Raw genomic sequence first — 14,711 nt, forward strand, 5'->3', positions numbered from 1 at the left:
AGGAAATACATTTTGGCTACGAGAATTAAAAATCATAACTTGAGATTTATTAAGGTTGAAAGATAAACCTACTTCATAAAACCATGCTTGAAGTTTATGTATTAAACGTGTCATGTCTATTAATCCCTGTGTTGCTTGTGGAGTAATTCTGTAAAAACAGAAATCATCTGCATACTGAATAAGTTCAAAATCCTCCAATTGTTCATTGTGTAGAGACTGTGTATATATATTAAATAGTATAGGACTGAGTGGAGCTCCTTGTGGAATTCCTGTGGTTGTGAATCTAGGCCCCTGGATAGAATTTTGAAACCTGACAAAAATTTTTCGATCAGCATATAAATTCCAAATTAATCTGGGAATCATAGGAGATATATCTATTCTTTCTAGTAATTGACAAAGTTGCATCAGTGGTACAGCATCATAGGCTTTTTCCACATCGATAAATAAACTATAACAATAGGAATTCATAACAATGTTATTTTGAATTACAGCGTTGAGAATTATCGAACAATGTTCAATATATTAAGTTACCCTGCGTTCAATCATCCTACATTTCGTTGTCTTGGCCACGGATTCAACAAAGGATTAGACAGTATTATTTTTCCTCATCCTACCGGAAATGACTTCCGCTTGATATTGTGTGTAACAAATATACAGCCAAAATTACAAATTTAAATCAACACAAACTACAATATTGAGACTAACAAATAAATCAAACATATTACTGGAAAATTAACAAACAAATAAAACATATTCGTGTTACAAATAAACAAGGCGTATCATCTTTATCATCAAAGTCACAGAATATAAGCCTATTGGTTCAAATTCGGCGTTGCATCCTAGAACATTTTAGCCATCTTTCATGATGACTGTATCAACTACACTTTCGGTAAGTCGATCGCAGATTTTATTATTATTACAAGTTAACATAACCCCACAGCTCTACAGCACCTTGGCGGGCCTTGGCTTACCTACCGACTGCTGGTCTCCCTCCCACACTGTTCCGCCGTCACCTGTTATAGCGTGGAGGTCTCAGACCAGTGTTGGGGTGACGGGTGATCAGCCCGACGAACCCCCAGCCGTTGTTGTAGTTCTTCTCGACCGGGTTACGCTCACTCACTCGGAGCTTCCCAATTTCCTCACGATGGTGGGTTGCCACCGGCCCTATACGTAGGCCGAATAAATTCCGACCAGAGCCGGATTCGAACCTACGCCGTCCCGCAGCGAACGATCTCAAGACGAGTGAACGCCTTAACCCGCTCGACTACGGAGAAGGTCATTATTACAAGTTATAATTAATATTTCCCCAGCCTAATATAAGGATAAAACATGGTGCATGTTTTCAGGTGCAGTCCAGTTAGGCAGCACCAATGTAATGTCCAGGGTGTACTGCCATGTGACGGCAATTAGGGGGAGGGCGAGGGTGGCAGTTGCCCCTACCCACACTTTTTTGCCAATTTTACCCCCGCACTGTGCTAAACCTTATGTACCAAGGGAGAGTAAACTGTGCTTGCTCCCCCCACTTTTTGCACCTTGCCCCTCCCCCCTTAGTTTTGGAACCCAATCGCCGCCACTAGCTAGGAATAGAGATTGACTAGCTAAATGGCGCCCCTTAGTGTAGAAGAATAGTTATGATAAAAGTAATGATAAAACCTTTGCAGTGTCCTTACTACAAGATCACTGCCATGTCGATGGATCTACCGATTGCAAACTCTTCCCAGGATTTCGCTAAATCAACTTCTACAGCAGCGGGCGAAACTGGATAACTTAATAAACAAAACGAATTTCTAACGCTAATTAGCTTTCACCTACAGAATTACAAGTCGCGAGAGAAATGTCGTTTCCCTTCCCCCCACCCCTATCTTTCCCTCTTTCCAGGCACTGTAGTAGTCTTGGGAGAAAGAAGGTTTAAGGTTGTGTCCCGAAATTCCCTCTCTCAAAACAAAAGTTTCCCTTTTCTCCGAAACGTTTCCCCTTCTGAGAAATTTCCTACAAAAAAAGGCTTGTACTTTTACATTATTCAGAAGAATTTTCCTCTTCTATCAAAACAAATGCAAATAACTACCTGCATTTCAAAGAAAAAAAATATTAAGAAAATTTACCTCTCTGTAAGGTGTGAAAAATATATTTCTCTGCGACGAGGGATTTTTCTAAACAGAGGGAAACTGTTTGAGGCTGAAAAATATTTTCCCTAATCACAAAGGTAAACTTTATCCAATGCGTAAAATTGATTGATTGATTTGCTTTATTTTTACTTCGCTTTTGTGCCACTTTTGGTTAATTTGCGAAGATGGGGATGAGTGATGATGATATGATGAAATTGATGAATGGACACTCACAAACATCCATGCCCAGGCCAGGATTCGAAACCGGGACCCTTTGCGTCATAGCGCGATGTGCTAACCACTCCGCCAAGGGGGCCGGCTCCAATGCGTAAAAAAATGTAATTCGTGGTGAATTTGACTAACCAGAGAAATTTTACCACGTTCAACAGAATTTCTCCTACGACAAGGTAAATTTTGCTACAATGGCTTGGCTTCGGGAACTATATATTCAGGACAATCTGAAAAATCTTTCCCGTCACCCAGACATCATCACTTCTACTTTCCCTAATCTCCCAAGAATTATCTCAAGGCTCCTTGCAAGACGGTAGGTCAAGAAATGCATCTTCCAGCACCCCCCCCCCCCCCAAACTCCCGCCTTTCGTTAAGCCTAAGATCTGAAATACGTATATTGGACACGAAGATTAAAGTTTCTCCCACGAAGATTATAGTTAAGACCACGAGGAACAGTTTCAGTGTCCGGGTAGACAGGAGGTTCTGGAAATTCACAGAATGCTCCTCCGTCACCGACCTTTCTTGGCGGCTAGCTAGAGAAGCAGAGGTCTGTGTGTGTGTCTGTGGGGGGTAAACTTAGTATTACGCTTATGGAGTACTATTTTACTTGTTCTCTTAGGAGCATCAAACTTCCGATGGCGTAGAAAAACACATGAACGAAAGAAGACTTTGTTTGTGGTGGGAAAAGTCAAAAACCCCATCTGATTAGCCTTAACTTGAAGTTGATTATCCGACAGGAATGAATGGGATTCTGTAAATACTTATTCGTCAAATATTTTACAGATCACATCTAGCTCAATGATCGACGAAAGAAACCAATTTCACTTGCAACATGGGGAGAAATTCATAGTCTCTTGTATAATGTTTTTTTTTCCTTCGGTACCATTGGTCATTCCGACAATATTGAAATAAAGCACGCTTGTTGCGAAACACTGTTCGCCTTAGAGCGAGAGAGTGGCGTCACTTCCTCCAAGTGAGCTCCAAAACGTGGGCGTATCCAGCGAGGTGCACGGGAGACGAGGGTTGAACATCTTTATCCTGAGCATTGCCCTCTCTTTACGTGGAAAGTTAAATAAATGTTATTTGATTTTCAAATAATTCAGAATAAAGCATTACCCTCACTGGAAAAGTCTTCCTGAAAAAAGGTTTCTTTCCACCTCCGCCCCTGGAAAGAATACGTCCATGCTCCAGGGTGGGCGAAATATTTTCTTGTGGTCTATGCTTCGGTGCTAGGAATGTGTTTCTTTTTACTTCTGCCTCTATCTTGCTCAGGGTGAAAAAAAACATGATTTTTATTTTTAAAAAATGTGATGATATTTTTTTATTTAAATGGGATTTTTTATTTAAATCGATTTTTATTTTTTTTAAACATGCTTAAAATTGCTGGCATGGTTTTTGGCACCGTATAAATGTTTTTTACAGAAAGGCTTTTTCTGGTAAACGGCCCTGTAAAATATTTGAAAATTTTGATTAAAGCAAATAAAAAATAAATTACATGTAAATGTACATTTTTCGGTTTCTGTTACTGTACATATGAACCTATAATGGAAATATTTGTTGAGTGTGTTAATGAAATTATAATACATAATTTCAGTAATTTTTCTACCATTAAAATAAAGCATTCTGGATGTACTCTACAATTGTAACTTAAAATATTTTTTTGAAAGTCTTTGTAGCTGAATTTTGGTATTTTTTAAATGATAGTTTGCAAAATATCAGCTGTCATATTTGGTGTTTTAAGTTCACTTTATGCACAGATAGGATAATCGGGACTGGACCTACAGTTGAAAGTGGGATCCGAACTAATATGTACCTCCACCGGATATCGAAACAGGGATCCCTTGATTACAAGGCGACGACGCTACCACTGCGCCATCGTAGAGGCCCCAGCTGTCATATTTATTTACAGTTTTATGATAATACCACTATTTACAGTTTAACATGATTAGTATTTTGTATAATTTTCTACACAAAATGTTTGGTATTTTTGCCCATAAAAATTATTGAATTTTAAACCAAGAGAAATTTAAATGTGTTTACAATTTACATATTACATTTCTATTTACATGAGCCTCACACCGTGAGTACATATATATCTTGTTTTCCTTCCTTTCCTTTCTTACAACCTAATAAACACCATTAAATGATTACGAAATTAATGTACTTTAACCAAAAGTGATTCTGATATCTACAAAATCCATATGTACGCTATTCTATAAATTATTTATGTAAAGTTATTTAAATCGCGATTTAAATCAATCTGCTGTGTCTTTCTGCATTTGTCCCATATTTCTATCTCTTTCTTTCTTGCTCTCTTCTACTTTTCTTTTATGGCTACAGCGGGATTGCGCACACTTTTCCGGTTTTATCAGTGGTATCTGATAAGCCGTTGACAAGCTGTCACAATGTACAGGATTGCGCACAAAAAATGAGGGGATGTTGTCAGATCTAAAATGTTCTCAAGCCGTTCTCACTTCTGTTGTGAGAATTACGTCTATTTTTTTAATCGACAGATTTCAAAGTTTTACGTAATATAAAAGTGGTTCCAGCGTTAGGAAACCACAGATAACGGAGATATTTGATCGCAAAGCATGACCCGCGTAAGCACAAGAAACTCCTATTCCAGACTACTATCGCTCATTTTTCCCGTAAAAAATTTCTGACATTACTACGACCCCAAATTTTAACTATGTTTGCCTAACCTAACCTAACCTAACCTGTCTCTTCTTGTGTAAAGAAAAAGAAAACAGTTTTGCGCACAGACTTTAAAGCTATCAAAGTGGCAACGTTGGATCAAAATCTGTGCGCAAAACAGGTCAGTGAGATTTGTGCGCAATTCTGAATCTAAAGTGTGCGCAATTCGGTTGCGGCGCTCTCTATGAGTAAAGATTCTTGCTCTACTATAAGTGGGTCACGGGTTCGATTTTCATTACAGGCACATTGCACGTTGCCCGGATCCCGCTTTAAACTGTGAGTATACTGGGTTATATGGAGCGAGCAATTTATAGTTCAGGAGGCCTTAGAAAGAGCGTTTCGCGGGCTAACAGCAGACGTCGCTCGCACACTATTGCCGATACTCTCGTGTCGTCTGCTCCTCAGCCGAACAAACAGGCCGAGGCAGAGGTCACTCACCCTTCCAGAAGGGTGCAGCGAGCTAGCTGTGGCAACCGCGCTCGCTCATTCGCGGACCTGATTGGTTCTGGCAGACATACCCCATATTGTTGTCTGCTGGAAGCCCGCGAAGCGATCTTTCTGAGGCCTCCTGTACTATAGATGTGGTCAAGGACGTCTGTCCAAAGGGTCCGAAAAACTTGCCAGTAGGAAAATGAAATAAGCATAAAATACTTTTTTCTACATCTCTTATTTCCACCACACTTGCACAATGATGATTCAACTGATATGCATCAGTTGTGTATTGAAAGACTCCACGAAAATTAATACATCATAATAATATAACAACCAGAGACTTTTCATCAGTTCAAATTAACTACTTATTTGTTATTTACAAATGTTTAGTTTTTATATTATGACAATAATTTCCTTAGTAAAACAGGTGTTTTTACACAAATATTAGTGATCTTAACTAGAAATAAACCATATATGAATTGGTGTTGTTATATCTATTTATATTACAATCTATTACACCATCTTTTTGCATGTTTATTCAATAATAATAGTAAGAACAATGACCTATATTAATAATTAAAGTATTATTATGAAAATAGACACATTCTTAACATGGACGTCCGCAGGATTTTTTCTAAGGAGGGGCAAGCAAGGTAATTTTTTCAAGGGGCAAATGAGGCACTCCCCCCCCCCCCCCCCAATAGTCAGGCCTCTTCAAAAGCCGCTGCTTCAGTCTGAAATTATCATGTTCCTCCAAAGCCATTATAATAAATAATAATTAACATAAATTACTATGACTGAACGGAAATTATGTGTGAAATATATAATTTTAGGTGGACATTCATTTTCCAGGGTGGGGACGTGGCCCCCTTCCGGACATCCATGATTCTTAATAATAAAATGTATTATTATATACGTAAGGAACTTCACGTGTGAGGTCTCCTGTCGAAATATATTTCTAGATACTTGCCTGCATGTGGGCAAATTCTCTTTCTCTCTGGTGTTGCAACCTGTTCTATATGTAACAAATAGTTATTGTGCAATTGTCAGTACATTTACTACAAGAAAAAGCAGTTTCTCAAATAAAATCTACGTAATTGTTTTCTTTGCCAGATGAGGAGAGTACAGTTCAGAGCGAAAATTGACTTAGTTGCTTCTGCCGTTCACAGATGGCAGGAGCATTGCAATGGTATCAGCTAGTTGTAGGTGTTGGCAACGTTTGCTGATTTGCTGTAATATTCATTCAGTTATTCCATTATTGTGTGTCTCCTGTTCAGAGCTTTATGTATTTGCTTCCATGCTTGATTTCTATTAAATTTATCCCTTATATCTAGAAAAATACTTGAGAAATTTCAACATTATATGACACTTCCTCCTCATGCGTAAATTCTAGAAATTCGTGTTTCTCTCATTAATACAATCTAGCATAGGCGTGCGCACGGGGAGGGGCAGGGGGCAATTGCCCCCTTTTCACGGACGTCCGCAGATTTTTTGGCGGAGGTAAAAGCAGGGTATTTTCCCATAGTGCATATTTCCCCGATAATAATGCTAGTGCTGCCCCCTAAAGAAAAACCACTTGAATTTGAAATTATCACATTAATATAAATCAAATTATACGTGTGAAATATATACTTTTATGTTGACATTCGATTTCTAAGGGATGTGTGGCCATCCTTGCCCCCCTTCCAGACGTCCATGTCCCTCCTACATTATTGTAGGCTGTCCCAGAAGTCTTTCCCTGATTACAAACTTTATTCATATCCGCTATATGCAAGATAGAGATGTGAAAGTGGTGCCAAAATGTTGGAAAACTAACCACGTTTTTTTGTTGCAGGTTTGAGTAACGTGGCTGTAGTGTAGCAGTGTCAGTGCCCAGAAAACCGGAAATGTTCACAAACCAGGAAAAAGCTCAGCATGTCCTCTGGTATCAGGAGACCCGGTCACACCAATAACAGTGGAGAGGAACTTTCAAATGTACAGAATTCTTTCGTCTAGAATATCTGCCATCAATAAGTTGGTATTTATCTTCATTCCCAAATCCTGTCAAGCCCAAGAAACATTGTATGGAAAGATGCCACCCGATGTCAAGGGCATTAATTCCGGATTCCTACGGATATTATTATCAAAATATTTTTTATTTGATTATAAGGACGATTGGTAAGCGGCCAACCTACCGACGTCCTTCCAAAAAAAGGTTTTTTATTTTAATCTGGAAAACCTGGAAAATGGAAACCCCTAAGCGGTGGTTTCCAAGGGAATATTAAAAAAAAATTTACCTGTTCTTTCTTAAAGGAAATTCATGTATGAATGGCTGTGAGTTATAGCCAATATACTATTTTTATAAATTGTTGCATACATATTTCTACCAAATGTGACATAATTGTAATGTATGATAATAATTTCTAATTGATTGTTATTAACAAAGGCACATATAAAAATATTTCCGTGCGGGAAACTGAATTTACATATTTGATTTCTTCAAAGTCACAGCTTAGAATCAGGATGGCTGAGCCCGCATGCAAAATTTGTTCGAAACAGTGATACACTTAGTGCTTGATAAGAAGTTCTTCATCGTAAGATATTGCAAAATATAATAATCAGATCTCTTTCCTTCACTGATTTTGTCTTCCCTCTCTTTCAAAACAAGATATGTGGCAAAGCATGGCCGTAGACAGGAAATGTTTTCGGGGGGTGGTTCATCCATAATTGTTCCCATGGGCGTCGCGAGAAATTTGAATAATAGTAATAATAACAATAATTATACAATAATAATTAAAATTTCATAATAATAAAACAATTTTATTCCATAATAATTATTATTATTATTAATATTGTAACCGCCCCTGTTGTTGTTATATCCTTGACAGGGCTTACTCAATCTAGCAGATGAGTGAATATCAGCACAAGTTGTTCTTTTTTTGTTTTTGTCCGATCCAATTTGCCAACCGATTTTTACAATCTCTTTATATCATATACATATAATGGGGAGAGTACATATGTGTATATATAAAAATAAAAAAATAAATATATATATATATATATAATTACTAATACATATTATATTGTCATTTATTTTTATTAGCTATTTATTAGGTAAGCGTTTCTGACAAACCACGATAAAATCCACTATTCGATAATAATAATAATAATAATAATAATAATAATAATATCGTCTTTATTGAGAGGGCGTGTTTCGGCCTCACGGGCCGTTCTTACAACAAACCCTTAAAAATAACAAAAAAAATTATTACAATTGACACTTTACACTTCTTGAACATCATTGTTGCAGTAGAAAGAATAAAAATTAAAAAAATAAAAATAAAACATTCATACTTATAATGTAAACAATTAATGTACTGAAGGTACAGAGTTAAATCTAAAACCACAATTAATAATAATAATAATAATCCTTAGCGCGACAGCCCATGAAGGGCCTTGGCTTACCTACCGACTGCCGGTCTCCCTCCCACACTTTCCTTCGTCACCTCTAAGCGTGGAGATCTGAAACCAGTACTGGAATAGCCGGTGGGTCAGCCCGACTTATCCCCAGCCGTTATAGTAGGTTTCCGGGACCGGATTACGCTTACTCATTCGAAGCTCCCCAATTTCCTCACGATGGTGGGTTGCCACCGGCCCTATACGTAGGCCGAATAAATTCCGACCAGAGCTGGATTGGAACCTACGCCGTCCCGCAGCGAAAGTAAAACCACAATTAGAATACAATTATTACAGCTAAAACTAAAACCAATACCTCATTCCCGTTCATTGCAGAAAAGACAAATCCAGACAGTGACGTGCGGTGACGTCGACACTTGGGGTAGCAGTCAGTGGCGTGCTCAAGGGGGGGGGGGGTTGGTGTGAGTCACACCCCTCCTCCCTTTAGGGCCAGTATTCCTTCAAAAAAGAAGAATGTCAATAACAGGAAAAGATTGCAAAATTATGAATGAGTACTAGAAAATAGTACACGTAACCCCCACCCACATTCGAAAATAAAAAAACTATTTGATTTGACTCTAAGCCAGAGATCCTGGGTTCGAATCTCGGATTGGCCATTTGTGTTCTTTGTGTGCGTTCCTTCATCTGTTTTGTTGTACCAAAGGTGGCGGAAAAGCGAAGTAAAATAAACCAATTTGAGCAATCAATCAATGATTTGATTTCATTTTTGTTACTTAGCGTCGCTTTTTTGTCACATTTGGTTAATTGTGAAGATGATACGATGAAACTGATGAAGGGACGAGCATAGGGAACGCCCATGCCCGGGTCGGGGTTCGAACCCGGAACGCCTGGTGTCGTAGCGCGTTGTGATAACCACTTCCCCGCGCTTGGTTGATTTGGTGACAGGAAACAAAACACAACACACTTTTTTGTAGTTTCTTCAATGATATTCATTTGACTTTTTGAGTTCTGAGATACATTTTTCATTCCAAATTATTTCAGTATTCACTGCAACATATAGGACAAGAATGCGCACTCATCACGGGTTCGAATCCTGGCCTGGATTGTTCATATGAGGTCCCTTCACCAATTTCATCATATCATCACTCAATCCTCATTTTCGCGATAACCAAATGTGGCAGAAAAGCGAAGTAAAATAAACCAAACCAACAACAATATGAACACGCGTTCTCTTGCCCAAATAAATACATCCGTATTTATGACTGTTGCAGGCCAATATATTAGTATATTTAAATAAAACACTACTAAAACGAGAGTCAGAGAGAGCCTGAGCACATATTTGTAATTTAATCATTATATATTCCATATTTGAAAAAGAAAAAAATAAAGAAAGCATAACATTATTGTCTGCACATAACACGTTCCCATTTTATAAACAATAAAACTACATCCCATATTATACATACACACATATTGTACAACGTGTAAAAGGTTGTGTAAATACAGAGAACATAAGTACTGCAGAAAATTTTACCCTGTGTTCTTTAGAGGATTTATAAAAAAATTATGAGAAACCAATCCCCTATCTGTCCTATAGGAGATAGACTGGGGGACCTGAAAGCCTGGGCTTTCAACCATTGCAGCGGGGTGCGTGGGGGCAAGGGAAGTAGAGGCAGAAATCTTAGTTTTCCCTGGGCCGGCCGTTTCTACCTGGAAACTGGCCTGGCTGAAGAAGAGCGAGCTAGGGTATCCAGCCTGCTTTGCCCGCGGAGAACACCGATGGACGAGAAGCGCGTGGAAAAGAAGGTGTTGCATATGAGCTGTGGTGGCTTTAACAAGACAATAAATATTGTGATTTGAATATAATTAGAGATGTGAGATTGATTGATCTATCTCTGCTAGACTAGCTACTCCTCAGTGCACGTCACTGAATCCAGACACTATTGTTTGGACAGTAGATGCTTCTTTAGGTTTATTTTGTGTGTGAGTGTGGCAGGGTGGAGCTCCCCTGAGGTCAGTGGTGGGGTAGGTCATTCCATTCTTTTATTGCGGTGACTATGAAATAATTTCCATAGAATGTTGTTCTGTGTACAGGAATCGTGAATTGTGTTTTTTGACGAAGGTTAATTTGTTTTCCTCTCTTCCTGTACGGATCAATTTGATCGTATAAATATCTTGGTTCCTTATTGTTCAGGATCCTGTACAATAACGACAATGCCAAGAATGTTCTCCTATTCTTAACGTTTAACCAATTAAGTTCCTGTAAGTACGGGGAAATATGTTCTCTTCTTTTGACATTCAGTATAAATCTTATTCAACTGTTTTGAAGTTTCTGTAGCTTGTAATTTAGGGCACTGTTGATATTTATAAATACGGGGGAAGCATAATCAATTGTTGGCATTACAAGTGTGTTGACTAGGTGAGTTTTCGTTTCTTTGCTTAGCATATGTTTTAATGGAAAAAGTGATTTCAGTTTGGCTATCGAGTTTTTAATTATATGTGTGACATGAGAACCCCAATGTAGATTTTCATCCAATATTATGCCAAGGTTGCGTGCTGTTTCTACTTTCTGTATTTTGGAATTATTCAGTGTAGGGAGGGGGAGTTTTAATTGTTCTAACTTTTTGAGGTTACTCGTTGTGCCTAAAGTTAAAATGTAAGATTTAGATGAATTCAATTTCAGTGCATTACATTCAGACCATTTAGATATTGAATGTAGGTCCTGTTGCAATGCTTCTAGGGCCATTGCACTGTTTCTTAATGGTGTTTGTATATAGGTGTGTCATCCGCATACTGGTGGTATTTGCAGTGTTTTAGTGCATCATTAAAATCTTTGATGTATAGGGAAAATAGGATAGGTCCTAGAATACTTTCTTGTGGTACTCCTTGTTTGATATCAAGCCATTTAGACATGCACGATTTATTATCATGTACTATTTTCACCATTGTTGCCTGTTCGTTAGATAAGATAAGATGCTCTGTTAATTTTTTTAATGTCGTTTATTTTAGCTAAACGGGTAGATGAGGGGAGGATAAATAAACCTCTCCTTCCGCAGGTACTATAACTGTGTCAATAAAGTGTCCATGTCGATCATACGTTTTCGTAGCAAGGGGTAGGCTGTAGAGGAAGAAATTTCATCCGCTTCTAAGACATCCTACTTCTTTTCGTCATGCCGGCCTGCGTGGCGTAGTGGTTATCGAAGCGCGCTACGAAGCCTGGGGTCTCGGGTTCGAATCCCGGTCTGGGCATAGGTCTTATTTGTGAATATCCTTTCATCAATTTCATCGTGGCATCACTTATTCTCATCTTCGCGATTAGCCAAAAGTTGCAGAAATGCGAAGTAAAATCAATCAATCAATAAATCAATTCTTTTTATCACAAAGTTTGAGAAGACCTCCACTGTCCTATTAAAGAAAACCGAAAAACGTAGGCAAATATTGTGTGTGGTAGTGTTATAAAAAATTAATAAAGTGACAAAAATTTCATTCGAGGTCAACATTAGACACAGGAGCTCAATCTATGGGGTAGATTTTCGTAACGAACAGTTACAGGACAACACTGTGGTGTTTCTTCACAAATGGAAATGCTGAGCATATAAAGATTTTAATACCATACGCGTAAATTGATGAAAAAATCGGTCGTCGTCGTCGTGAATGTGCCATGATAACGATCTAAAAATATGAAATTAATCGTTATCAAACTCCGTGTATTTTCAACTATCTCTGGTAGAACCTCTTCTGTAGTATGCATTATTTCCAGTCACATTTCGCTTTCGTAGGTCATCTCCAATTTATCCACCCAAAATAATATATAATATTGTTAATGTTTTAGCTATCAAACACATTGCTTAGTGTGAAAGAATAAATTGCACCAGAAGGTGTTGTTTTTCATCCCTCTGAACCTCACAAGCCTTCACAAATCAATAACTCTTCGGTCAGATGTTTCAGATTTGAAATAAACTTTTCATGAGAATCATATGGAAGGCGGAGGGAGACATTAACCCCCCCCCCCCCCCCCATCAACTGATATGTTAAAGAAGGAGATCATGCCTTGTCGACATCTAAAACAAACTTGAAGTAAAATTAAATAACCCGTCAACATAAGAAGAAATTACGATACTTCTAAAACTAAGCGATCAGTCAGCCACGTTTAGACACGACGTTCAAAACTAAGAGGAGAACTAAAAAAAAATAAAAGGTTATCCGCTCTTCCCTTCCCACGTCACAAGTATTTGATATTTGTAAGAAAAAAATGAATGACAAGATTTTTTCATATCTCAATTTTCTATTTCTCATTACTATAGGTTGGAATATAAACAACAAAATATACACTTCAAAGTTTGCAACACTAAAAACCGAGAGCGCGAAGATGGGGGTGATATATTGAGACGGTACTTCATCTCGTCCTTATCTGTCCTTCAGCACAGAAAACAAATTTAGTCAATAAAATGCAAGGAGAGAAGTACAACTTACCAGTCTATTGCTTCTATATCAGGCGACTGACTTCAGTACAGTGATCTTCCGACGTGACTTTTCTTGTATTTTCGGCCATTCAAATGCAGCTGTTCTCTGGGCAATAAGCGTACCACCTGACCAAGAAGGATGGGGGGAAGGCAAGGAATATAGAAGTATTTTAGGAAGAGCATTCCGAGATACGGAGCTCTCCCATTGGCCAGAAGCCGCAACGAGCTCTGACGTGACCAAGGGGATCTGTCAAGGGGCGAGGCTCGCGTAGCAATGGAAGCTTACGGGAAATATTTTCATTTTTAATTGTCCATATCTTGGTTCTATTAACCATTTGCAGCAGAATAATAAGCAAAACGCAAGGAATAAGACCTAGGCAATAATATGAAGAAGTTTACAGCACGCAATTACAATAAATGGCGTTATACAAATCAAACAAAAAGTAATCACGAATATCCTCTTATATCGCCCCTACATTGAAATCTGAAGTTGCGTATGGGTAAATAAATACAATTTTACGTATTAAATATTTCGCTACCACACCAATACTTATTATCCTTCATACCTTCAAATTTTCACAGATGTTTGTTATTAATAATTTGTTCATTATAATTTATATATCTAGTATATATAGGATGTCGCTGTCGCTGTTGTTATATGACGTCTACGTATTTAGGGTAACCGCAACAATAACAATGAATGATGAAATGATAAATTTGATGGGCTAGATGAGTGTGGCACGCACTGGTGTACGCAGGGGGGGCTTAAGGGGCTGCAGCCCGCCGAAATTCTTAGAAAATAAAAAAAACATATGAAGACAGTAATGAAGTAAAAAAAACAACTTTAAAATGACCCCCAATAACTATTTTTGTGTTTGAATAACTTTTAAAACGAAGGATTAAAATGGTAATTGGAGCTCGTATCTAATGAAAATAGAACAGCGACAACGGGATATCAGCGAAATTGATTTTCGGCGATATATTCTATGAACCAATCTCATTCTGTTCAGTAAAGGTTAGATTCATGGCACTGAACCCGCGTACAATTTGAATTGAATTAACATAATCCTTGAGTGAGGTGGAAATGGGTTTTGGATATTTTTTGTAGATGTGAAAATCTTTAACTAGTGATGCAAACATGCTTTTGCTTACATTAAAGTTTACACTATGGTAAAATTGCAGAAATATTCTACCTAAACTGATTTGTGTTTAAAAAACCGTAACATCAAAATATGTTTTTTAGAAATTAATAAATAAATAAAAAATGGATAAAATGCAATGTCGTGGGATGTCGTGTCCCTTAATAAATTCAAGGAAACTCGTGCCAGCTCGATGGCGAATCTGGTCAACCGCGTGTTCGACTTTGAATCCCATCACTGAAGTTCCCGAC

At 38.0% G+C, this 14,711-nt stretch overlaps 1 long non-coding RNA gene across 1 annotated transcript in view; it reads right to left on the bottom strand.

Annotated features, from left to right (window-relative positions):
* Nucleotides 1-13,433, bottom strand: part of LOC145985696 (uncharacterized) — a 170,706-nt gene extending 157,273 nt beyond the window's left edge. Inside the window, exons 1-2 of the long non-coding RNA XR_014441428.1 lie at nt 13,332-13,433; nt 9,214-9,356 (exon numbers count right to left, since the gene is read on the bottom strand). This is a non-coding gene — a long non-coding RNA (uncharacterized LOC145985696). The remainder of the gene's footprint in view (nt 1-9,213; nt 9,357-13,331) is intronic.
* Between the last annotated feature and the right edge of the window lie 1,278 nt (nt 13,434-14,711).

This window comes from Lepisma saccharinum, chromosome 3 (assembly GCF_977018435.1).
Source record: "Lepisma saccharinum chromosome 3, izLepSacc3.1, whole genome shotgun sequence".
Classification (NCBI taxonomy): Eukaryota; Metazoa; Arthropoda; class Insecta; order Zygentoma; family Lepismatidae; genus Lepisma; species Lepisma saccharinum.